The 27550-nt window shown below is 43.3% G+C and overlaps 1 long non-coding RNA gene across 1 annotated transcript; it reads left to right on the forward strand.

The window, feature by feature from the left end:
- LOC308190857 lies at nt 1-26833 on the forward strand. Its single transcript, XR_013947535.1, has 2 exons — nt 1-11557; nt 23899-26833. It is a non-coding gene; the product is annotated as an uncharacterized lncRNA (long non-coding RNA).
- The last annotated feature ends 717 nt before the right edge of the window (nt 26834-27550 follow it).

Genomic DNA, 27550 nt, shown 5'->3' on the forward strand with positions numbered 1-27550 from the left:
TAAAGTTTCCTGACTCGGTTTGAGGAGAATCTGCTCAGGATTTATTTTATTTTATTTATTTATTTGCTAGGTGCTTGCTGAGAAGCCAGTTGCAAAGTCTCTTTTCCAAGGCTTGTTGGGGTGATCTTCCTGCCTTAAGATGACTGCTTCTTCACTTTGGAGGTGATGCTTAAACCTTCAGGTGCCTTCTGCTAATACTAAGATTTCTACCTTTAAGGTGGCTTTAACCTTATTGTTACTCATTTATACTCCCACTGGAGGTACATAGCATCCATCCAGTGATGATTTTTCCTCCGTATATATTCCATATTTCCCTGTGTCGCAGTGACTGTTGTACTCAAGTCAGAACAGTGTTTCTGGGTATCTCCTCTAGTTGAGGTAGGGTATTACCCTTGTTTTGATAATGTTGAACATTTCTTTCTTTATTTATTTTGACCAAGGAATGCTTAGTTTCAAAGTTTTAGCATCCACAACAAAAACAGGAAACCTCAAATCGCAGGAGGGGTTAAATTACTTTATTATTTACCAGAAACTCTAAGACCTGTAACAGGTGCACATTGAATGAGATAATTAGGCACACTTTAAAGTCAGCTCCAACCAAGCTATTATTTCAGTATTTCTCTCTCAGAAACCACAGGAAGAGAATTATTGGTCTCATGATGATAGTAAATGCCCTCAGAGCTCTACTCAGGCTAACCAGCGTTGTTTCCCTTTGCAACTCCTCTTCCATGGGAAAGTGAGAAATAATTACCGTGCGAGTACACGGAGCTCTAAACAGCAGGTATGCTGTGGTGCAGTCTTTACCAGGGGGTTTCATCTGCAGGTAATACATTTTGAGCTGGTACATGGGGAGGATGGGACAGTTTAGAAAAACCTTTAAGAGATCAGTTTTTAAAATTTCATAGCTGGGTGAGCTTGCAGTTCACAGTATGTTTGGAGCTACAGATAATGGGAGCAGATCCACTGCTTCCTCGCCTCAGTGGCATTACACTGACTTACACAAGCTTGAGGACTTGACTCTTTAAAAAGCTTTTCTAAGGACATTTAGTTTGAAATTAGAATGTGTAGTCCATGGGAAATGCTGATATTTTGTCTTATTGAATTTATGCAAACACTGGACATACCACCACTTCTTTCAGAACAAGAGTTTTAGAAAAACAAAGCTAGGAACGTGTGGTTTTGTTCTGAACCAGTTCTAGTTTAAAACTTTTTCTGAACACTCCATTTTGGTGAAAATGTAAAATTTGCTGTCCAAAATGTGTTATGCATGTGGGAAAATCCTGACTAGCTCAGCCTCCAGGTCCTGCGACTGAGGATGTGTGTATAGACAGACAGCAGAGCAGAAGAGGGTAAATGAGAAGCGGTGCTACTTCCCCAGCTGTGAGCAGGCCAGCAGGGAGGCTTCCACGTGGAGAGAGCTGCTGTACGGGACCGTAGCCCCGGCAGAATGGGGTCAGTAGGTGGAGAGGCTGCTGGCTGCCAGGGGGAGGCTTTAGCGAGACCAGCTGCAAGAAGCTGTGGAAGGAGCAACATGGAGCGAAGCCTGCCAAGTCGGGGAAGTGGGAAGTGGCCACAGGGAGCAAGGGACAGAAAGGAACAGCTCTCGGTTGCTTAGCACGCGGTCATTAAAACTAGATGAAAGATTTCCTGGGTCTTCTGCCCTGAGGGAGAAGTGGGGGTGGAAAGAGGTAGTATAATATTGCTGGAGGAGGAGAAAGGGGAAAGGATTAATTAATCCCAGACTTGAGGTCTCAAAAATACAGTCTCCTTCAATGAGATTCCACTGTATTAATTTTGCCCTCCTCTGACACACCACGCCATTTTTTATCCCAGATTAATTTGTTTCATCCCAATATTAGCAACGGAGTGGAAACATCTTCTGATGTATGATGGCAGTGAAGAATGAGAGTCCATTTTCTCTGCTGGTGCTTTTGACTTGGAATCTGGAGAACAGTGGCAGGAGCTGAAGCCAGGAACCAGCCCACTCCTCCTGATGGCAGTCATGCCTGCATTTGTGCTGCCTGAGTCCAAAGGAGCATTTGGTTCATTCTGTGCATTAGGAGGTGAACCCTGATTTACCTCAGCTCCATAGGGTAAAAATTCTCAAAGGTCAATCCGAAACACCTAACGGTGTTCCACTTCCGTGAAGCCTTTGGGTATCCCTGAAGTAGTCGGTTTTGCTACCAATCCCACAATTCGAGATCCACCTCTGCTGATCTGCAGGAGGGAGGAGACAGGAGGGTTTGACTTCAGGCTCAGCTAGCCTCCAGCTCCCCTCTGCTGTGGGAAACCTTCGGAGGAAACCCAGCCACGGCCGTGAGTCGGGACTCTTGCACTGGTTCATCGCTTTCAGGCTGGGAGCATAGATGGGGTTAAAATAATCCCTGTTCTAACAGTTCACCCATCTCATTTTTCACCACTGTGTCCTTTGGGAAGTGTAACCAGCTGAAAGAGCCGTATTTTGAGGCTTAATGTTGTGACAGACAAGAAATTGGGTGAGAAAGCAAAGGATGAACAAAAAGCTTAGATGGTAGGAACATGAGATTTGAGAACAGTATAAAGTAAAAATCAACTAGTTCCAAAGTATAAATGGTGATCTTATATATTTGAGGTAAACTGATAAGGTTTCCATGTTTCCTAGGTTTTTCTGACACTGAAGGTGGACCAGCTGGTCATTTGGTGGGAACTGGCTTAGTGCCATCAAAGTTGCTGGTCTACATCAACTGCTACGTGCCCCCGTACAGGAATAGAGCAGAGCATATGTATTTTCCTGTTCTATATTGAATTAGGATTTCTAAATCACATTTCTCTAGATCGTTTTTCTTTTTTGAAAACTGAAAAAAGTTCAGCAGTTCTCTCACTTCATTGTATTAGGCCTTGGTTTAAGGCAAAGGCATTTTTTTTTCTGTCTGAGTCCCTTCTGACACTGAGAACATTGCATTGTCTTCACAAAGAATTGATGCTCTTTATTGAACACAAAACTAAAGGGTGCACTAAAACCAATGACAATAATACAGTATCTGCAGACAAATAGGTTTTCTGACACAAAACAACAAACTGAGCTATTGCTATAAGTATCAATTAATGCTTTAAAATGCTTTAATTGCACAGTATCTATTTCAGAATATTGAAATGCAGAGTTAATTTGAGCTAAAAGAAGATATGATTCACAGTCAAGATGTAAGCTGTGACTTGACAAGGGGTTTAATAGCTGCCTCAGGCAGATCAGAAAGTGTGATAATGAGAATCCAGCAGAAAAACATCACGGAACTGAGCTGCAGAGTTTGCCAGGGTAAGCGGTGTCAGTGGCTGGATAGCAGTGCTCCTTCTACAAGGTAAAGAGACAGAAGTGGTCACTCTTGGTAACAGTGACTGCTCTAAGCTTTCAGTCTAGCTACAGCATACTCCTTTTTGGAAGGAAATACATCCTTTCATGTATAGTCATATTCATATATGCATGCATACTCACACATATATAAATATAGAACCTATTTTTTCGAAGTACAGTTTAGTGAAATGCATTTCAGTGTGGCAGGGAAGTAGGTTGACTGCCTTCACCAATATATTGTGCTTCGTTGTCTGCTCATGTCCCCTGCCAAGTCCTTTCTGGGAAGCTGTAAAAAGAAAATTATTTGCTGGCTTAGGGTTGGACTTGACTCTGTACCCTTCATTGCTACTGTACTCTTCTCTGCAGGGGATCATTTTACATTTTCTTAATTGCAGAGACAGCTCGTGGTGTTGGCAGTGGTTGTACCGAGAAGTGGATTTTAATGAAGTGCAGTTCTCTTAGTCCACTGGAGCTTCAGCAATCGCAAGCTGAATGATAGCATCCTGTCAAGCTAATGCAGACAACGTTGTCACCACAAGGAAAGATTTACTCGAGACCCGTGCATTTTATAGCAAGATTATCCTGTAAAAATGACTTGTCATGCTGCTTTATGCGTACTTGCATTTTTCAGTCAGAGAACATTTTTACTTGGGAGTAAAACGAAAGGGAAGTTACTGACTGGACTCTAAGGTGAGATTCCTTCCGTGTAACTGGGTGTCCATGGTGCAGATGTTTGCAGCTGCAGCGGGCACCCAAGGCTCCTTTAGAATCAGGAGAGAGAAGCGGGCGCTCAGAGGGCTCATTCATTTAACCCCTTGCAGACATTGATGTTGGGTTGAGGTGAATCACACTCTAGCCGCCCCACCAGGAGCAGGCAGGTTGTGTCACTGCTGCTGAACACCTTTACCTTGAGAAACTCTCCAAAACAGGTCACTCTCCACAACTTCTGAACCTCATGTGGAACAAATGGAGGAAAGCATTGGAGATGATCTCTCAAAGTCGGAAATCGATCTCAGATTTTTGAAGTTTTTGCCTACCAGAAGGTTCAAAGTCCTGCGTCTCTTAGCAGCTTCCTGAGGGATGATGCATATGGGACTAATTTCTGTTTGTGCCTGATCCTGCCCCCTCTCCAATGGCTTTTCAACCCAGTTGTGAATTTCAGCCACATTAAAAAGAGACAGTAACATCCAAAAGACGTATATATCAATATATTTAAATTGTTTTTCGGATAGAGAAGGAAGAACCAACTGAGTTTCACTATAAAAGAAAAGTGGCAGCAGCAGCCGGGCAGTTACCTGCTGTGTTTGACTTGCCTGAGGCGTGCACATGGCTGCCCTGCAGGCATGAATGGGCTCTGAACCAGCCACTGCCCCACCGGCTTCTCTCTGGCTGGTACTTACAGGACGTGAAAGAAAACAGGGATTTCAGGAAGATGAGAGCAGAAACTGGGGCCGCTGAGGCAGGAAGTCTGTAGGGAATAACTGGGGCTGCGGTGAAATGGGTGGGTTACAATCCATAGGAGTCCAGGCTAAGAGTACTCGCGTGTCATTCCTGAGCACTCATAATGTTGTAAATGCCGTGAACTTCTGAAAGTCAAAGGAGGACCAGGAGAATTTGAGAGGGTAAGAAGGGCACGGTGTTCCAAAACTAGAGCAAACAATTGTCTTGCCTTCACCTGCAGCATCCTTTTCTGCAATCCCCAGTCTCCTGCTGTGAAATGCTCTTAGCATCCCCCCCGAAACACTTACAAGTCTAAAGAAAACTGCACTCTGTCTCCGGCTCTGTTTAGGTAGCAGAAAAGAGGTCACCTCTGCTGCCTGGTATTGTCCAAATGCTATACTTTCTAAGTCTGCTTAAACAACTTAATGAGAGAAAAAGGTGTAGAAAGGCTGTTCCTCCAAGCAGTTTATCACAGGAGCTCTTAAAAGGTCAGCGGTGGAAATAATGTGAAATGTGCAATGCCTGCAGGAAATGGAAAAGCCTTTTCTGTTGAGGAAACAGTTTTCTGCCCTAAGCACAATTCGTAGCCTGCACAAAGCTTGCTGCTCAAGGCCTGGAGCATCCAACAGCAGTCATCAAGTGGTGTTTGAAACAGGGAGATTCCGTTTGGAAAGCAGCCCCTCGTGTTGCTTTTCAGTTTGTGACTTAAACAGGAAAAAAATCTAAGTTTTAATTGTACGTGCTTCAGTGTGTTGTGGGGATTGATCAAGGAGAACTCAGGGCCAGAGCACGTACCTGAGCCACACCTTTTAGATAAATTAACGTAAGGGTGAGAGGGAACTTGGATGGAGGAGGAAGAAGTGTGTCCCCCACCTGTCAGGCTGCAGCCTGAGTGACTGCTTAAAATCAGAATTGCCTGACAGTTCTGTGGCTGGGAACTTAAACTCCTCAGCCTTTGAGTTAGTCTTTGGTGGGTGTTCAGAGCATCTCATGGCCATCAGTCCCTGAAATGCTCCATTCATTCCCTGCACTGCTCTGCTCCACCCTTACTCTCCGTTACTGGGTGTTTTTTTCCTTCTTTATCTCTGAAAGGAACTAAAACTGTTTCCTTTTCCATCTGTGTGTCTTTCGTTACTTGGAAATCATCACACTGGGGCGAGAAGAAGCCTGATGAGAGATTACTCCCTGTTTTACCTGTATTTTAGTTAATCTTCCCTTGACCACAAGGGCTTTGGGTCATATGAGCTTTTTCATTATACATTTTCTTTTTGATCTGTTTTATTTTTCTTTCATTGTGTTTTAAAGAAATTTTAGTGCCCTGCTTTTAACACCAGTTGTTCCATGCTGAGGCGGTGTCTGTGTCAAACAGCAGACGGCAGTCCCGGTGCCCCGGGTGCTGCCCTGGCACCTGGCAGTGCTTGTCTCACTACTCCTCCCAAGTCTCCTTCTGGCAGTTTCAACACTGCTTTCCAGCAAGGCTGGACTGTGCCTTACACGCTTTTTAAAAGCACCTGAAATTATCAAAATCATGTGTGAGTGTACTACTTACCATCACCATAGCCAGCACGCGGAGGGCAGTAGATAAGATGAAATTTGGTGACTCGCATTGTCACAGTGCTACTTCTAAGCAGTGCGAATAATAATCCAGATGCAGTATGTATTTATTTAGCACAAATAAGTTCATTTCACGCTATATTGAGTGCTATGAATAAAATACAAGACTGTTTTTTTATATGTTGTTATAGGTACCTGATCTGCAAGCTCTTACAAAATGTATGTCCCTACAAATGTAACTATTCTTCTCAAAGTCTGGATGCTGGCCTGCAAAAATCCTAAAATTCCTTATTTTTTCTTTGTCTCTTAGTGACTTTGGGTTTATCCCTCCACACTGCAATACCATCTGCTGTTCCTTCTAACTCTTGCAGTTAGATCTGGTTCTGTTTTGCTGACGCTGAATAATCCCTGCTTTTTCTCAGGTTAAATCAGGACTGTTGATTATTTTTCCCCCCAGGATTGATATCTGACCCCTTTTACAATTCGTTCTGACCCAGTGATTAGAATAACAGTATAAAATGTATTTTGAGTGAAGACAAGTTCCAGATCTGCCATACTTGGCCCAGAAGTTTTTTCCCTCGGTTTGGTTCCTGTTGGAGCTGGTATCTTTGATGAGTACTCTTTTTCTCCTAGATGTGATGTAGCCCTTCAGTATCTTACTGCTGACTGATCATTGGCTCAGACATCAACACCTGAACACTTACCTGGGTAAACCTGAAAAGATGAAAACCTAGTGCCTCTCTCCTGACAATATTTTTAAAAATACCCACCCCTAAGGGCCATCTTTCAGTGACCATAATGGTCCCTCGGATTTCTTCCACTTGTTTGGTACGTTCCTGGAAAATTTCACCTTTCTTGCAGTTTTTAACCATCTTCATGAAACACTTTATTTGCTACTTCTTTCTTTTCCTAAATCATTTGAATTTTGAATCTAATTTTGTTTACTCTCCCACTCCTTGCATCAAGGAGTATTCCTTGGTTTGGGAGCTTTTGGAGAATTCTGAGTTACAGCTTCTGAGTGCAGTGAGTCATTATTACAACAAAAGGTAAAAGTTAAGACACTGTGAAGAAATAGTACACGAGGGAGGGGAAAGAATCCATGTAGCCCACTCTCAGCCTGCCTGCACATCACCTAACTAACAATGTTGCTCCAAGTTGGCACGTTTCAGTCTCTTTCGTGGCCCGTTGTCCTAATTTGTGTGACACCAATCTATAATCAAGTGCACTCTAGGACACATGTTTCACTTGATCTAGTAGGTCAGAAATGTAGTAAAGAAATATTCTCGACACTGAAGAATAGTAACACAGCTCTCCGTACAAGAAAAAGCGTCGGTCATTATTTCAGCTGTTGACAGAAGTGATACGATAGTTATGAAGTATAAAACCTTTCTCAGAAGGTGATATTCGGCTGTTTGTAAAAATATTAGTTGGAAGCAGGAAAAAAAGCAGTAAAGTTGAGTTATAAGCTGATTGTGAAGAGGATCTGTACTTCTGGCAATTGATGCTTCTTAATTCCAGTGGGGGAATAGATACGTGCATGCAAGAGCCCCAGGGCTCACATCAACTCAAGAAACTGCACTGCTCCCCTAGTAGCCGCTCCCCAAATGTGCTCCTCTGCGTTTGCAGAATGAACCTGACTAGTGACTGGTGTGTCGTTGGCAGCAATAAATAACTACCGGGAAGGTGGTTATTGAAAGCCCTGAGACAATAGAGATGAAAGAGACAAATGATTATTTTCCTAGTTAAGAATCACAGCTATTTTGAAAGGTGCGTCGTGATGAGCGGGAGGGAAGGGGATCTACCAGAAGTTCCGCAGGCATAACTGACAGCAAGAGATGAAGCGATTTAATGATGTGAGAGACAGCCTCCGGAGCGAAATAATATGGAGGACAACGTGTCTGGAAGGAGGGGTGGTTTGCTTTTTTTATTTTTTCTTTTCCCAATAGCTGACAATAGCAGCAGCAGGAGGTACCGGAGGGTGAACAGACTGGGGGAGCTGGGATTATCAGCAAATGACAGTAAATAAGTGACTTGAAAAGGCTCTGGGTCCTGGGTGGCTCTTAGAATAGTGAATTAGGACAACAAAAGCAAGAGTGTATTTTGAAAGAAAATATAAATGTACTCTTCCACCTGGCCGCGTCTGAACCCTTTCTCATCTGATAGATCAATGCACAAAGCAAGGATCTGTTGCATCTTTCATGTGGCTATGCTGTTCTATAATAAAACTTGAACAAACAGTTTTTGTTTACCAGCCTTCTCGAGAAGTCACATCTTTCAAATGGGAGGCTTCTCGTGTCCCTGTCTCCACCCTACAGCAGCAGAGGGCTAGATCTTCCCTTGGCATTGAGGAAGCTGCACCAGCATGCAGTGGTGAGTCTGTAGCTTCTCACTTTGAAAGCAAGCTTTGTCACGGAAAAAAAAATCTTTAGGTTTTGGGTATGGGGAACAAAAGCTGGTTTCATCAAGCCAACAACTTTTGGTGGTCTGAATTGATGGAGTTTGCAAACACACCTGAATTTTGATCATCGTACTCAGGTAAATAGCCCACTCTTCCCTTGGATAAACAGCTTCACACAATTGCATTTTCCTACTTGGTTGGTTGGTTTTTAAAAGTAGAGTTTGTCAAGAGAAAGAAGAATTTGGTAGGTGCCCTGTAGAGTGCCTAACAAATAGCTCTCTGAATCACCGTGTTTTCTGCCACTGGCAATCTCAGAAGGAGCTTGGGTCAAAGTACCGTGAGTCAGGGATTTGTGTTCACACTCCATCAGCATATGTTTTAAAACATTTCCTGTTTAGTCAAGTACTTATCTTTGTCTTCATACCGTGTTCTTAGCATCTCTTTTACTGGATATTATTTTGGGGAGGCAACAGCAGCAGCAAAGACATAAGCAGTAACATGGAGCTCTGACCTCTGACAGCAAAACTCCCTTCTCATTGTAGAGACGACAACTTTTCAAGTCTCAAAACCTTGTCCTTGCTCATGAAAAACATAAAAAACCTTAATTAAGCTGCCCTATCACGGGCAGCCCAGCTCTGTGCAGCCCCAGGTTAGATATGAAAACTCTTTCGGATATATCCCTCCTGCCTGAACATAATGTCATGGAAAATGAAGTATGACAGTCAAATCTGTCGGTAACCATGAGGAGAATAGTAAGTCTTCCCCCTGCTCCCGACACGTCCGATGTTCACAGCGGCAGTTGGCAGAGCTGCTTCATTCGCTCATTTCCTTTGCTGTGAGCCAACATTCCCAGTAGCGTCAGGACAATTTTAGAAGCAAAATGCACTCAACTGAACTTCGTCTATGAAGAGACGAACAGGTGCTTATAGCTGAGTTTTCAAGTCCATATATTACCTTGATGGCTTTTTTTTTTTTTTCCTATCTGAAATGGAGCAATTTTTGAATATGGGCATTTAGCCAATCCCCGAATCTCAGGAAGCAGTCTCTCCAGAATTTGTTCATTCTGGGAAGAAATGGAAAAGCAGAGAAGAAGATAGGAGCACGTCTGCAGCACACGGGTAACTGAAATAGGTGGAATAATTGTTTGGCAATATCCAGAATGCCTTCTGGTGTAATAACGCTCTCTCTCAAGCCTGCTTACTAAATAGATTTTAACTTATCTTTGCTTTGCTACACTGAATGATTTCAGATTATATCTCAGGAAGAAATAGGGCTGAGGACATCCACAGGTGTAAACAAGTGATAAGAAAATGTTGTGGGGAATCAAGAAGAAAGGAGCTGGATGTTGTGTGGGTCTGTATGAGGAGGAACGCGTGGACAGCCTGACATATAGTCTGGGGGTTCAGATTTGGAAGCGTACCGCCTGCAGGCCTGAAGATGTGTCAGCTGATGTGCTCCAATAGAATCGGAAGCAGCAGAGAGCCCATACTGCTGAGCAGATCATCAGACGCATAAATCAGCGTGAGTCTGGCTGGCGAGTCTGAATGGACACCCACACTGGCAAGTAGTGCCGCGCCACAGGAGGAGGTCCGTAGAGTGAAACAGTTGGCACTGGGGATCCGATGTCCACGCTATTCAGGGTGGGGAGGGGAGGAGGAGGAGGTTCAGATTAAATTAAACACGAGGACATGTGCTCCATTCGGTACAGTCCAGCACATTAGGTACAGTCCAGAAGCATGTCTTCATGTTTAATTTAATCTGAAAGCAATCCAGCTTGAGCACCCTGAGACCGTACCACAAAGCAAACAAAAATAGGGTTGATAGGGTGGCTTGCTTTAAAAACATATTCTCTGATGTCCTGCTTCCTGCTGGAATGGAGTTAGTTTTCTTCCCAGTAGCTGTATAAATCGCTGGTATGTATGCAGCCTTTTTCAACTTCTCTAATGATATAAAAGGATACATGCCATCTGCGTGCAAATCTTTCCTGCAGGAAAGTTTGGTAAGAGGTGAATTAGTACACATGGAAAAAAAAAAAAAGCAGTGTTTGTTCTAGAGTTATCTATTTAGGATGCCAAAGATTTTCTCACGCAGCTCTTAACAATTTGTAAAATACTACAGACCCACAGTTCTGTCTGGAAAACTTCCTTTGATTGCCTGCACACGCGTCTGTGGGCTCTTGCACAGCAGATCTTTGATCCCCCTGCTGGGTCCTTGGGTGATACTGCACAACGAGTAACATAAACCAGTTGCTATTTCCTCTGATCATTAATCACTCAGGTTTTCATCAGTACTTAATTGAGATACCTAAGACTCCCTTATAAAGACTATAAGATTTCTTGCGCTTGGAGCCCTTCTCCCTTTCTAAGGCACTTACATTTTCTTTTTCTAGGAATAGCCTCGGTGACAAAATGAGTCACCTAACTCTTTGCCAACAGGCAACACGATGACTGACACTTATATGGCACCTTTCATCCTAGGAATGTTTAAACCTATGCCTGGAATCCTGCCCTGGCTGCTGGCAGGGCTGTCAGAGTGATGCAAGGGCCTTCCCACCAGCACCGAGCGGGGGGTGCGGTGTGAGGGTTCAATGCCCTTTGTTGCTGCTCTGAAAAGTGTCTGTGCCCTTGGCTACCTGATCTGTCTGACGTGCATACGCATTAGAGAGAGGGTTCTTGGGCTCATAAGGAGGCTAGCCGTGCCCTGGGAAGCAGAAATGGAAGGGACCTTGCATGTTGTTGGGTCAGGCTCCAACACGGCTGCGTGCCAAGAGCTCCATCCTGTAGCGCGCCCCAGCTCTCAGGGGTGTTGCAGAGATCCAAGCAGTTGAGTATGGAAAGGTGAGTGGCACCAGCTCTGCCTTTACTCTGTTCCTGCCGGCTTAACATAAGCAAGACTTGGCTGTGCATATTATGAGAACGAATTACTCTCTCTGGAACGTGGTGCCTGGCACTTACATGTGTCTAACCGAGCACAGCAACACTATAAATAATCAGGCAAAGGAAAGAGACGTCGCCTGATCACAGTCTATGATGATGTTGAGACTACCTCCATTATTTTCTAATAACACCTTTGGGATATTTACTTATCTGTGTTGTCCAAGAGGACCCTTGCTTTATTTCTCATTTAAATTCCTCACTAATGTGTGTCCTAATTGTACTCAGGAGCTAGGTGGAAAAATATTCCCAGCTCAATTTTCAGCATTATCTCCTGTTGCCATTATTAGTGATTTTCTCACCCAGCTACTAACGAATTCCAGCTCAGTAAGATGTGATTTGATAACACTATAGAAATTGTTACAGTAGCATGGCAAAGTTCCTGAAAAATGAAGATAACTTTTTAGATAAATCAGAAATAAGATAAAATGTGAAGGTCCTTCCTGATTTTTTTAGTACTGACTGAATATCCCTAATACTGTAATTATGAAAGGGTGTTCAAGGAGTAAAAGAACAGGGTCTATAAGCTTACAGATTGTTGCACTACGGCAAAAGGAAACGCGCCTCTTACTGAGCGTAAATGTCACTCTTCCTACATTTTTGTGCGAACAGCTAGGACTGATGCCATGGCTGCTGGCAAGGCAAGCTGCGATCCAAAGAGGGAGGCTTGAATATTGACAGGTAAAGCACAGCACAAAAGCCAACGTGCTTCTATACAATTGAAATCTATACTTCAGTCATGGGCCATTAATTAATATCTTGGTGCCATTCTAAATTACTGTCAGGTTACAAAAGTAGAATGACACATTCTTTTTGGCAACTCAGCAGCAAATTAAAGAAGAAAAAGCCAGTAGGAATTTTTAGATGTCAGACTGAAGACTGGAATTATTTAATGCTAATAAGGAAGCCAAGAGTGATCTGCAGATCTCAGCGAGAAGACTAGGAAGTATTTAATATTAATATTGGTAGTTTATGGAATGCTCTTCATGGACAGAGTCGTGATGCAAAACCACCTGAAGAGCACACACCTCAGCCGTTCCTTCAACCAGCGTGACAAACACGTCCCTGGCTTCTACATTACAAACTGCCTGATTCGGAGAAGCCTGAAAACTGCATGAGGAAGAAATTAGAAAAATGAAATTGGATCTCATTTTTTCTTCTCTGAAACTTGAGCTTCTGCAGGGCAGATACAGAAGTTCTTAAATGAAAGTGTCAAAATTATCAGATGAAAGTAATCATTTAGTTACAGAAGAAGTGGGTATTTCTGTAGCCAGAAGCAAGCAAGGAGGACAAGAGGGAGATGTAAGTGGATAGTGTCGTTCAGCATGAATGAGAGCCCTGGGCTTTTGAGTGCCTGTGCTCATCTGCCCGGAGACATCAGTAGTTTGCTGTTTAAAGTCCAAGCACCGGTACACTGAACATGTCTCAAAGATAACCACAGCGTGTTTCATAAAACTGAAAAATTAATCAGAGTGAAATGTATTGGAAAACAGTAAGGTTTTCATTTGCCTCAGCAGTTTCCTTATTAGGTAAAACAAGGTTTTGATTGTTCTACTAGGGCATACAATACCTCCACATGCGGTAAAATAGGCTGTTATAAAACGAGTCCACGTGACTCGCACACTTCAATGGCTACTTCTGCAACAAATTCAAATTAATAGTTTGATTCCAAGGTCAAAGTCTTATCATTCAAATGACAGCAGCTCTGCCAGTGACCTTTTTCTTTAGAGGTGTGCCCTGCTGTGCATTGCTAGCCCGGCCTGGGCTGACTGGGATCTGGGGGGGGCATGCAAGCAGAGGGCAGGGACCACCAGCTTCCCTTGTGCTGGGTTCCCTAGAAAGTCACAATGCAAGTTCATCCCCCCAGATGCGAAAGAGACAGGCATGTGATCAAAATCTTGTGATGGAAAAGGAAAGCACCACACATTAAAATAGAAAGATTAGAAGCTCATAAAACAAAAGGTTGGCTTAGAGTTCCAGATATATCATATTGCAAATGGTCTTTCACAGTTGGCTCCTTTCCTTGGAACCGCTGAATCATTTCCTACTTGGATATGTTTAGAAATGTCAGCTTTTTCCAATTCAGTTCTATCTGGTTGCATCACTGAAAATTCAGAGTTGCTCAGCGCCAAAGTCTGGTAAAGACACTTGCGCAGAAGAATATAAATGAATTCATTACCCTAGCAGAATTAGCCTAGTTTAAATAGCACCACCCTCCACCCTGAACAATGTTAGAATAAATATTAAAGTAGGTCCTATTGCAGGAAGAAAGTGTTTCTCTAAATCTGGACTGTGTTTCAGCAAGTAATGCAGGTCTGGGCAACTTTTTAAACCTTGAGAAGTTGTTTTAATGGGAGGGAATGTACTAAGACTTGTGACCTCCAGCTGCAAAATACTGAAGCTGGCATCTGAGCCACTTCCTTGGGCTCTCAGGATTAAAGCCTGCATCCTTCTTACATAAATTTCAAATTGTTCCAAGATATCATTTAGCTAGTATTCAATTATTAAGTAGATAAAAGAAATCTGGGATGAGAATTAAAGTCTTAATGAGGAAAAAGTTAGGTATAACGTGAAAGCTGCCATCACACCTAGACATGGGATTTATAAGGCATTGAGAGCCAACTTCTAAGGCATGCGATGGAGATTGATGGGGGCAAACTCTCCTAAACATAATGAAACAGATAATCCATCTTTCCTCTCGTATTAGTGTAAGAGGGGGAGACTGTCACAGGAAGAACCTGGCAGAGCCCCTTACGAACCTGAATGCATGGAACAAGCCTGAGGAGCGGCACCTGTGTGTACAGGGATGTTTTATCACAGGAGCTGGGGCACTTTTGGTGTCTCCTCTTCCTGCTGTCCAACTGCAGGTGGCACTGGCTGGACACCTTATAACAATTTATGGAGTTGAAGATTACTTCCACTCTTGAGAGTTATGGAAATAACTGGATTCAGGCGATCTGGATGCTCTGTGGCCCTAGCCTTGAGGGATGGGGTGATAAAACAAGAAAATCTGCTGAATTAAGCCTATGTCCAGAACAATTAATTTTGGCTCTGTATGCTCGCTATCAGCTGTCAGCTCAAAGGAAAAGCGTGATGGTGATGGATGTTTCAATGCATATTATTGAATTGATAGCTACTGATTAATGACTACTTTCTATCCCGGATCTGAAAAATGACACGGACTCTAATTTTATGCATCTCCTTCCCAAGTGCAGATTATGACTAGGAAAAAAAAGAATGAAAAGGGATGGTGAGACTGCTTCATATACATCCCTATGTCTGGTCTAAATGTAGGAGACTTCCTGGCCCAAGATGTGAGCTGATGGTGTGAGTTCACCCAAATAATAAAACCGGGATGACGTTAAGACAACACCTGCTGGACGGGCTTCAGGCCTGCCCCCTCCTGCCTCCCTCCCTGCCCTGCCAACAGCAGCCGAAGCAGCTGTGCCCTGGCCAGCACTGCAGTGTCGGATGCCCAGGGCAGGAGCTTCTCCCCAGACACTTCCACAGTGACTTCAGTTTTCAGAATCACAGAATCACCTAGGTTGGAAGAGACCTCCAAGATCACTTAGTCCAACCTCTGACCTAACACTAACAAGTCCTCCACTAAACCATATCACTAAGAGTGATATGAGGGTTTTTTTTAGTGTCAGGGTAATGCTGACAGTATGGATGAGAGGGAAAACATCTTGCTACAGATAAGAAGTCATAATAATATCGAGGTAATTATTTCTAGTGTTTTGTTGCCACCTGTAGCAGCAGTGAAAAAAAGCTTGACCATAAAGCAGTGTTCATGAACACGTAATTTCTGTGATGACATTTATTCTCTATCCATATCGTATTTGCTGTTTGCAGAAGTTAAATTGTGAAGATTTTATTTTTGTCTCCATGAAAAAAATGGAGTTTTATGAGTAAAACAGCCTGTGAAGATGGTCAGTGTGCCACTATCCCCTTTAAACCATCAGAAACAAAACACAACCTGAAATTCTATGATGCTCAGATCCTTTCTGTTTGCTATCTATTATTTATATTCATTGTCAATAGTTTATCAGTTCTGGTCTGTTTTTCCACTTCAAAGAGCTTGTTTTTCATGCATACAGCCGTACAGTAGAAAAAACAGAGTGATCAATGACCTCAGTACAATGAATACAACCCACTTAAAATGACCTTTTTGCATACAATCCGCAAGCTGAAAATTTCTCATCCCATTTATGCAAAAAACATTTCAGTGAAATGAAATTCGTTTTCAAATCGAAATGAGTTTTTTCTTCCGGTTTTGAGTGAGGTGTATGAATGAATTCTTGCAAATAACAAATAGACTGGTGGAAATCAGGATGGGTTTGTAAACAGCCCACAAAGAGGAAAAATTGCATTCTTCTGATAACATAGCCCTCTTCATAAATATTGTAGGTAGTCCCACCTAACCACAAGCTGTTCATCAGCATTTCTCAAAGTGATGAATGGCATCTCACCATTTCATTCTCTTTCTGACGATCTGTTACAGCGGCAGCAGCTTTTATCATAACTCTGTTTGTAAAGCCTTCTCTTTCTTGCAGTCTTCCTTGTCTTCCTTCTTTTTCTACAAAGGCTCTCAAAGGAAGCCTTTGTATGTCAGGAGATGCTAAATTAACATAATATGCAGCACCTATAAATAGTTCCTTCAAATTAGATTCTTCCACAAAACCTTGAAGTGGTATTTCTTACATTTTTTCCTACAACAGTGTTTTTGGTGTTCTGATCTATTTATCCTGACATTTTCTTTGGCTATTTTTCAGTGTTTTCATTCAGCCACAGGTGAAAGATAGTCAGCACCTTGGTATTGTATCTTGAATTTGTACAAAAAGACCTTGTTAGAAATGTGGCTTGTAGTATTGGCGAATTAATTACCAAAGACAATGAAAAAATGTCCTGAAGACAGATATTGGAGACCTTTGATATCTTTGTAAATTGTGTTCCTAATTTTTTTTCAGGATTTTTTGATCCTTCTTGAGGATTGCTTCCAGATGTAAAGGAATAGAATAGAAAATAGCTCATCAGCTTAGAAGCATTAAGACAAAGATATTTAAATCAATGGCTGGTATGAGGATGATAAATGAGAAAATGTTAGTCACCGTTTTCACACTGTGAAGATCATGTGGTGAAACTATCAGAGATTTAATCCAAACAAAGTAGCAGAGTGTTTTTTTCACACAATGCCCAACCAAAGTGTGGGATTCAATTCCACGTGGCGAAAGACGTTTAGACAAATTCATGGAAGACAAATCCCTTATTTTTTTTTAACATGACAGCCTGGAAATCACCAGTAACGCAGAGATTCCACAGTGCTTTGACTGCTGCAAGCTGAGGAGTTACACAAAGGGAAAGCCTTCTCTCTGTATCCCCTGTTCCTTGTATTTCTCCTCTTGAACATGGTCGGACAAAGGAACTAGGCTACCCTAAGTCACGGTGGCTGTTGTTATGGCCTTAAATGTGTGACAGCTGTTGTCCAGCTGTCATTCTGGAGGCAAAGACCCAGCTGTCAGGACAGTGTGTGTGTGTTAACACTGATCTGCTCGCTTTCATAACAGCCTGGCTTAAAAATCTGCTCCCTGAATACAGAATTAATACTGCTGTTGACTGAGGGTCGTTGCCACCGGGTTGTCAGCACTGTAAATATCAGCCACTGTCAGGAGGTACCAGTTCCAGACATGCCAGAGAGCTCCCACCTGGCCCGCGTGTGGCTTGCTGCAGCGGAGGATGTGCCTTATCCTCTGCTCTGCCTTATCCTCTGCTCTGCCTCATCCTGATGGGTTTGGGTCTAAGGATCAGATGGCAAAAAAATGGGTTAAAAACTATCCCCATGAACTATCCAAGTCTCTTGAGAATATTAGCTGCTTGCCACTGCTGGATACAGAAGAAATGACTGATATTGTCAAGCACAAATTTTTAAAAACTGCATAGGAACACAGCAATTCTTCCAAAACATTTGATCTTTTTTCTCTTGGATTTCTTTAACACTCCAGAGGTTCCTTCCTTCCTTTCTCTCTTTCTTTCTTTCTTTTTTTTTTTTCTTTTTCTCTTCTGCAATTTTAAGGGCTGAGAATTTAGTTTTTAAAGAAAGAGCTCAGCTTCTCAGAATCTCATGACTCCAGTGACTGAGCAGTGGGAAAAACACTAAATATCACAAGATGAATAATTAAATCCTAGGCATCCTTCAGTTTCTTGAGATTTTGTCCTGGGAGTATTTTTCTGATCTCAGAAACTGCTATCGTTTTAATCCTGGCCAGGGAAAGGCAATCACCCCTAATCCAATTTAGTTTAGGGCATGCAGTGAAGCCAACTCATGACCAAACCATTTGCATCTCTAATTCTGTGGCAGTATAATCTATTGCTACATCATGGGCTAATTACTGATTCCAGCTCAGGTATAAAAATAAAGTGTATTCACATAAAGCATACACAAACAAGTATCAGACGGCTTATCAAAGAGTGTCTATTTTGTTCAAACTACGAATAGCACACGTGTTGAAGAAAGCCTACGATAACTATTATTTCAAACTATCATGGCTCCTCGGCAGATATTTTTTGAGAAAAGGTGGAGAAGCGTGGCTGGAGTGGCTGAAGAAGCGTGAACTCTTCTCGGAGCCAAGCTCCCTGTTTTCTGCGATAGAACCATCTACACTAATTAATAGTTCCACTTCCATAGAAAAGTTGCTTAGTAAAGAGGAACTTAATAAATTAAAACAGCTTTGAATGTTTTCCGTGATGGAAATTCTTTTAACACTTCTGCTTCTTTAGCTGAATACAATGACTCAAATGCAGCATAGCAAAGTTCTTGAAGCAAATTGACAGGAGGGTTGTAGACACAGCTTTCATGCAGGGCTTCAGTTCGACTGCCAGTTTCCAGAAGTCTTTCCCTTTTTTTATTGCAGCTTAAGGGTTGTTGTTGTTGTTACAGCGCTGCCAACCTTTGTTTTAGGGAGTTCGGCTCCAATTTGTTCGGCCCCTGCAGGACAGGCCGGCTGCAGAGCCCTGCCGGAGGCCTCGCGCGCGGCCAGGCCGCGGGCCTGCTGGTTGCGCTGCCGAGGTTTCTGCGCGCTGCGTGCCTGGCTCCTCAAGCTCTGTTCAGGGGCTTTATCTGCCGTAATCACCTTGCACATTTGTGGCTCAGCACAATGAAACCGCTGGCAGCTTATTTTCTTGAAGGAGCATGCTCAGCTTGACAGAATAGGGGATTTCACTGCCTTGCTCCTCTCTCAGCTTTCTGGCACATCACACCACATAGCCACTCATTAAATATTTTCTTTCTCATCAATGTAAAAGAAAATTTAAACCCATTATTCTTTCCAAGCCTCTGATAACCAGGGAAAAAATAACTTAGAGGAGAAGGGGCTTTCTGTAACCCCAGCACCACAGCAAGCGTGTTCTGCATGACATTAACACGACCACTGCCACCAGCCAGCCTGGTAGAGCTCTGCATGCACCCCAACACCTCCCAAACTCAGAGGACCAGAGCCCTTCCCAGCCAGGGGATGAGTTCCTCTGGTGGGGGTAGGATTTTCCTGAGTGCCCCCTTCCAACTAATTCTGCTCTCTGTGAAATTTAGCAGCCAAATCCCCTTTGATTTCAGTGGCAAGTGCTGATAAACTCCCACCCTGCTGTAGCCCAGAGGGTGATGGCGGCCATTTTCTACAGGAAAAGGAAAGGAAAGATAAAGGCGAATTTCTGCACTAATTTCAGAGGAAACTGAAGTAGGCCAAGCAAATGCACCAAATGCACTTATTGACAGGATAACTTATGTCAATAAGAATATTTATGAGAGTTAATAATATAAAAAGAGGGGGCATGCTGCTGTTAGCAAACAGATGGCAATGCCTGAAATCCTGCTTCTAGTAAAACTCTCACTACTTTGTGCTCTCATGTTGCATCCTTTAGTCTTACATGAAATATCATGGAAATTGAAAGCCCAAACTCCATAGCCCTACCAAATCTGACTCACAGTTGCTGAGAAAGCACAGGGAGCCACAACTCCTTTCTGGGGCATTAGTGCAGCAGTGGCCCTGAAGTGCGGCAATAGCCCCTTCATTATGAATAACACTATTTCAAACTGTAATCCCATTTCCTTCTAGTTTCCAAAGCACTTTTTTATCAGGCCAAACTGTGTAGATTAAATGGCTTTAAATTAGAAGTTGAAGTGGGATGAAGAAAGGATCTCTGGGTTTGGGTTTTGCAGGGGTGCACAGTGCTTGGTCTGGAAAATTAACTTCTAGAAACATCCATGAAGTTCATGTAGTGTACCAAGTCTCTGTGAATTATTTTTCCCAAGTAATTAAATATGCAAGTGCTATTAAAACCCAGAATTGACGAGCCTAGTCCATGTTAAATCATAGAATCATTGAGGCTGGAAAAGGCCTTCAAGATGGGGCTTGATTCAATCATGTCTTCAGTAGAAATTATGTACCAAGCTATGTAAGAATGCTTAAAAGCTTGTACCTGCCTCATGACACAAAACATTTGAATAAAGGAAACAATCTGCATTTTTGGATGAGGACAGGAATGCTTTTAATTCCCCTAAATCTCTCTCACTATCAGGCTGGAGGGCTTTATTTCCCTTATAGCCAAACAAGTTTTTTTTTTTGTTTGTTTGTTTGGTTTTTTTTGTACGCATGGTAAGAAACCTGAGCTTAAATATGTTCTCATTTGGATGAGGTAAATTTCTCCCCAGAAGTGAATGTCTTTCCTTTAAATATAAGTGGAGCCAGGGAGAAGGATTCAGGTGTGGATGTGTATACTTTAAATGACTGTTATCTGATCATATGAAACCCAGCCATGCATCTCAGCTGTGCCCATAAAGGTTGTCATTCATATCTCTTTTTTTCAAGATCTTTTAAATAACTAGATCTAATGAGGTTGATGCTTGCCTGTAAAATACATTGTCTGAGCCTCCTTTTAAAAGCAGAGGTCCTTACAAATTTTTGTACCTATAATTGGCAAAACCAGCTTGTTTGTACATCATTAATTCATCTTACATTTTATCCTGCCTAGGAGAAAACAGTATCTGTAGGCTGTTTAGAAATAAAATGTAGATGGGAGGTTAGTTTTCTAAGCCTATATTTAATAACTTACTTAATTCCCCAAAACACCGTGTGTGTAAATATCAGAGGTGACTAAATGTGGAATCAGGTATCCAACATAGATTTCCAAATAATATACAGTCTTAACCTTGTGTTTCTAGAATAGATCGGTACAGTCAAAGTGGGAGTTCTGTCACTTTTTTGTTACACTACCTTGACCCATGAGTGCAGACGCCATAGTTGGAAAAAAATAATGCCTACTTGCTATAGCTGGAAAAGCCCAAGAGTGATTTGATTCCAGTGTGCCCACCCCACAGAGCATTCTGCCTTCCCAGGGCTTCTTCACCCAGTGGCTGGGCAAAACAGGGCTCCCATCCCTGCTGTCCCTCCAACATGTGCTGCAGGACGTGGCCAGGATGATGCCTTCTGTAGGGCAAAAGGAGCAGACACCGTTAAGCACCACCACTCATTTCACATCAGCCCCAAGGTCTCAGCCAAGCATGGATTCAGATCAGTGCCTTGCGAGTGCAATTCTCCATGCTCCCAGGCTCGTGCCTACCTCCCCTGATTCAGGCAGCACCTCCCCACTGCCTACTGGAAATTGCGCACTCCCATGGTCACACGTTCTCTTTTGTTTAGCCCGAAATACTTTTACCTTTATTAAAAAATTCCTGCACTAGCTTTATGAGTCTAGATAAAATATATGCTCGATAAATGTAAAATGTCAGTAAATAGGAAAATGGTATTTATAACTGGGCTGCTAAGCAATCATTAAAGAGAAAAAACATTGAGCTATAGTGCGGTGTTGCAGCTTTACAGATAACATGGTGTCTGTACAAAGAAATCAATATGTCACAATTTTGAATTCCTTGGCACCTTTTAAATTCCAGAGATCGTCTTTCTTCGGATCCTGACATGCATCATGGGCAGACACGCAACGAGCCCCTTGACGACCACCGGCTCCTGTCTTGCAGGGCTCGGTGCGCTACGTTCACAGCAGCTCTTTCAGGTACCTGCCACTACGTGTTAGTCATCCTTTGCTAGAAGCCAACGTGCCACGGAACTGAAAACATGCAATTCAGTGCAGGTAATTTAGTTCACCGAGTCTGAGAAAGGGACCTAGTTCCAGTTCCTCCTATCTGGACTGAGTCTGTGGTCTCAGTCTCATTCCTGGTGAAAAGATCAATTCTTCACAAGACTATTGCACTGCGGGCATTACTGAAGACTGGGCTGCAGAAGGAGGGAAGGAGTGGTGCAGGGGCTGAACCTGTTCCTGAGGAAAATGCAGGCAGAGTGGTTTGGGGCAGTACGGAGAGAGGCTGCTGTACTGCTTTGCTGCTGCCTACCCTAGCCCTGTCAGCTGCCAGCAGCACTCGTCCAGGTTTTCATGACCGCACCCAACAGCTATCAATAAAAGCACATATTGCCTGCTTGTTAAATTCTCAGTTTGCTCTTAGCCACAGCCACACCGAGCCCAAGCACATCTGGGAAGCCTGAATAAATTTTCTCCAGCTGTAGGTTTCAAGTGATGATTCCTTGCTTTAGAATCGCCTTTTACACACAGTCAGCTATTCGGTCAAATGCACACTCATGCAATATGCAAACACAAAATTAAAAGCGAAGGATTTTAAACATGGGTATTTAAAATGCACATCTCCCCAGCAGCATGATAATGGGACTTCAAGCATCAGCACTCTCTCTGATGGAAATGCCTTCCTCCTCCTCCCCACTGCTCCCCTCCGCCCCTGGGGCCCTGCAGACCCTGGGGTACCACCGAGCTGTCCCCCGCACCAAGCCCCCACGGCCCCCCCAGCATCCCCTCGCCAGCTTCCCATTCCCCACTCGCTCCCTCTCTCCCCTTCGGGTCCTCCCAAGCACTGATTCGCTTTTAGTCTCTCCTAGCTGATGGTTATGCCAATATTATTGAATAAAAATGACTCAGAAATGTTGTATGTAAACCATACACCTAATGAACTTAGTCCATTAGGCAGACTTGTTAACTCGTGGACAGCCCTAATGGCACCTAACGTAGTGCGCCTCCAAACAAGTACTGTGGGTGTCACAGCCCTCAAGGTTAAAAAGAAGGTGGATCAATCTGTAAGTACCCACAGAGAAAATGAGCACGTACTATGCAAGTCTCACCTGGGAGCCAGGTACTGAATGCCTGTTTTGGAAAATAATGCTAAATATAAGAGAATTTATTGATCCCTCTGTTGAGATGGCACTTGTTTTTTCTGGGCTACATTTGGTTTTCCCCTTCGCCAGACCTTAATCCTGTCAGGACACTGAAAGCACTGGATAATAATAAACAAAAATGTACTTTCTCTGGAAGAACAGTAATTGAGAGGGAGACAAATACGTAATTGGCTATCTGACAACCATAAGAGAGATTCTGGCTTACCCAGCACATGGATTTAGTGAGAATTGCAATATATGTGCAGAGCCTAATGAAAGCGAGTCAGGAGCGTAACACGATCAGCGGGGTTTGTCTCTGAGGCACAGCACACCGGTGTATTTACCGAAGAGGAGAAGGTAACATTTAAATTATTTGGACTTTTTCTATTATTACTGCGTGAATCACAGAGGAGATGGTATTTACATACGGACGGATCTGGCTGTGGGGATGCAGCGCTGTACATAGCACCACGAACTGAGAGGACAGAGAGACAGCTCAGCACAAACGATGGTTTGCTGGATGAAGGAACAAGCCCCAGCTCCTTCCCGTAGCCTCACCTGCCCTGGCCAAGGCACAGATCATGGTTTCTCACTCCCAGCCCCGACTGGGGCAGCACTGCTCCCGGCTGCCCCCAGCCCTGGTTCCCCCACCACCTTCCCAGCCCCAACATCACGGCATTACCCTGGCCATACACCAGCACCGGCACAAATCCCACTGCTCCCGTGGTGACCCGTTTGGGACTGCAGGCTGCCAGCCACTGGTATCCTTCCCAAATGCCTGCACGTCTTGCCGGTTGTTGAAGTTGCCTGGACGTATTTCTGTTTGGAGGTAAAGGCTTTCAGTTCCAGTTCAGCAATGTCTCAGGGTGTTACTCGACAAACAGAAATACAGAATTGTCTGGGATTTTTTCTTTCCCGGGCTTGGTTTCCCTGAGGTTCCCGAAAAAGGAAGGCAGCCCCGATGCCAAGAGGCATTTTATCGCATGGCTTATTTTCCTGTGTCACTTCTCTTCCCAGGGTGTGCTCTGACAGTTGTTACCATCTTGCTTTTCCCTGTCGCTGCATGAGTATGCCCCCACCCGGACGTTTCGTGCTGATGTTTTGTCGTGGAGACATGCTGACCTTTCAGACGATTTGTGCTTAACTGGAAGCAGGAGACTGGCCCCAATTTAACAGAGATATTCATGTGTTTAAAGCCAAGTCTAAAGAACCTTGCTGGGCCCTCCAGCACCCTCAGGACAGTGTCCTCACCTCCGATGTGACCTCTGGGACGTGGGCTCGGCCCCAGGTCCGCTCCCAGCTGGGCACCTGCTCTGCAAGCAGCTTCAAAAGGACATGGTAATGGAAAATGGGGAATCCGGGATTTGCAGCAGTGATGTTCCTATGGAGCATTCAACATTTTTTTACTGCAGAATATAATGGGAGAATCAGTCTTATGTGAAAATAGGTTTAGGTTGCAATCTGGGCAGTTATATTTTTAACTCCATTTAATGAGGTTAATGGCTTTTGCTCCGTTTAAAGACAGACATCCTGTCATCCTGGTTCCAGGTTCCTTTACACCCATGAGTTTATGGTGCTCTGTATCACATCTGCTGCTTTCTTCAGTACCAACAAAGCAATCTATACCCACACATCAGCAAATAATGTGTCCTTATTTTTTTATTTACTGTACTCTATGTGAATTTCTACAAAAGAAATGTAAGAATGGGGAAAAAAGGCCTCCATCTTTTTCCAGTGCACTATGATCCCCCCAAAACAGCTTGGAGATGGTCCATCAGGCCTCTGTCTTGGAGGAAACTCAAGAGATAATCTTCCCATCCCAAGATTAGGCCTCATACAGTCATCCCTCTCTTTTCTCCTTCCCAGTAATCCCTGCTCTCTGCATACTTACATCATCCATTTATTTATTTTTGTAAGTTGTGGCTCTGATTTCCCATAAGCATAAGTGATGCTGACTGACCACTGCAGCCCATCACTTGTATTAAGGATGACTCTGACTCCACCATGGCCTCTCACTCTTATTGCTGAGTATTTTCTTTGCACACTGCGAGAAACGTGATCCCAAATTAGGTTTTTCTACAGATAAGTAGCTGGACACATCATCCATACTCACCGATGGAAAGAGATGTTTAGATCATCAAGACATAATTACCTCAACTGTTGACCATCCTGCCTGCTGAGAAGCCCCGTGCTCCGTGACATCCCTCCTTCTGCCGCGCAGGCATTTTCAGAACAGCTGGGAGCTGCACCATCCGCCTGCATGCTGATCTATGACGAGTAAATGTTGCTCAAACAGTTTTTGTCAGCGTTGATTTACGTGCTTTGTTTGTTTGTTTGGGGTTTTAATAATAGTATTAAAAGTCTTTGCTTCTGATGTATTTGACATTGTGCCGTTGGTCCATTAGGATTTGTTTGAGTGCCGTGCATTATTTTTAATTTGCATTCACAGTATGCTCTGTAATAACTCACCCTTGATTCTAGCAATGGATGCTGTGCATTTGTATTAACAACAGCACTAATTTGTGCAATGTGTAGCAAAATTCTTTACAAAAGAATACTTAGCACTTCATGTCCTTTAGCATAGGAAACCAGAGTTTCCAAATAACAACATAATTTTTTCTCAGAAAATTGTTCCTGGGGTAACTGTAATGGGAAAGATTTCAAACTGGATGGAAATCATTGACACAAGCTGCTGTCGATGACAAAGGTTTACATGGTTTCAAAAGCAATTAGACACAATTATGGAAGAAAAATCTATGAAAGGCAACCAAACCCACAGATAGCTGATCTATTGATTACTGGAAGCTGAGAAAGGATCTAGGGATGGATTGTTGCATGCCTCTTCCCCAGGAGTCTGCTGCTGAGTGCTGCCCGAAGAACATGCTGTTCTCACCTGACCCAGTGCGGCCTTTCTCATGGTGTCACGTTAAGAAGTCACGCTGAGTGCATTTAGGAAGAAGAGAGAACAGAAAAAGAAGTCTTTATCTTCAGGTTAACAACTTGCAGGTCGTTAGAAATTCTGCATTAAAATCCTCCTTTGTATCTAATTAGTATTCAGATCCTCTTCTTCCCATTAGCTTCCTTCGGAAGAACATACACATTGGATTGCGCTACAATCATGGGCATATCAACACCAGCCGTGCCCTTAATTGGATGAAGTCTTGCATGGTTGCTGGCAAGAGAGCACTGATTCTCAGTACAGTTACTGGCCTCCAGTTTGCTTATGCTACCAGGTGCATTTTAGACAATGAACGTTTGTCTGCTGTCAGGCGGGATCACGGTTATTGAACAGTGGAAGCTGGTTACCTGCGTAAACTAAAGAGAGGAATCTGGAGGAGCACGAGCAATGCATTCCCCTGACATAAAAATCATAGGCAGTTTGCAACAGTGAATACCATATTCGTTTTCTGCACAGGAGGCCAGTCCTACCATCAGTGTGACATCTTATGAGACACTCAACATCTTGAAGAGTTCTCAACATGCCCTCTTTTCATCTTGACTGTGGAGAGTGAACAGTGCCTCATGGGCTGAGCTGTCACCAGTGTTCTTGATGACTATCTCAAAACTGGGGTACTTGTAACTGCTTTGAAACTCTCAATACTTCAGCGTGCTTTGTCCAGACCTCGACACACTGTATGCTGGCTTAATTTCGTTATTAGTTTATTATTTTAATAAAGCCCAACTTGTAAGATCTGAAAAAAAATACTGAAAAATATTAAGAAAAGACTGAACAAAAGCATAGCACCACCACCAACATGAAGTACTCAATAGTTTTGGATTTGGCTTTCGTTTTTGTTTGTTTGTTTATTTTAAATGAGGGTACTTGTCTTTTGCCTGGATATTTTGATCTTGGAGTTTGCCAGACAGCAACTCAGTTTTTGCTGCTTATGACTATTTAAACCATGCTGCCTGGAACTACAGGTAGAAAGAAATAAAAAGTTGTGAAATTCAATGAACCAGTGACTTCTTCCCAGTTTGAAATGCATTTTTATTTTATTGCTAACAGCATCTACTTCCACTGATGCCTAAACTAAGAATAGTAGTCTCACACCTACGCCTCACTCTGGAGACGTCCATGTTTTACCACAATGTGGAACTCCTGTTTCAATGAATGCCTTTGGTACCTTGGTCCTCTTCCTAATTGTACCAACTCCCCTCCCCTCCTGTTTGGAATAGCTAACATCCCTGTGACAGCCACTGCTTAGATGAGAAGGCAGCATTAGGAAAGCATTTAATGAACATTAATTGCTTCTTAATATGATTTAGCTGCTGGAAATAAGGCGGCTGTACCAACACCATGTGACCAGGCAGCCCTATAGGCACTACCAGGCTCCTTTTGAGATGCAATCCCGTCAACCTGAGGGGAGCAGCCCTTCACAGATGATACCCAAGGCCGTATTTTATTTTTCCAAATTAGCAGCTAAGTAGGGTTGTAGGAACTCGGTGGCAAAGTCATCGTGACACCACCTGGCTGATTAGTGATCTCTTCCTTCTGTGCAAGCCAGCAATTAGCAGTTCTCACCGACTCCAGAAGCTAATGGGAATCAGAAGCTGGGGGCCACTGCCAAGATGCAGCAGCTTCCAGCTGTCAGGAAGGGGATGGGATGGGACACAGTCCTCTTCTGCATGGCTTCTCGGGCACCTGTACCTTTACGTTTTTGACCTCTAT

Source organism: Anser brachyrhynchus, assembly GCF_964034855.1.
Source record: "Anser brachyrhynchus genome assembly, chromosome: 2".
Classification (NCBI taxonomy): domain Eukaryota; kingdom Metazoa; phylum Chordata; class Aves; order Anseriformes; family Anatidae; genus Anser; species Anser brachyrhynchus.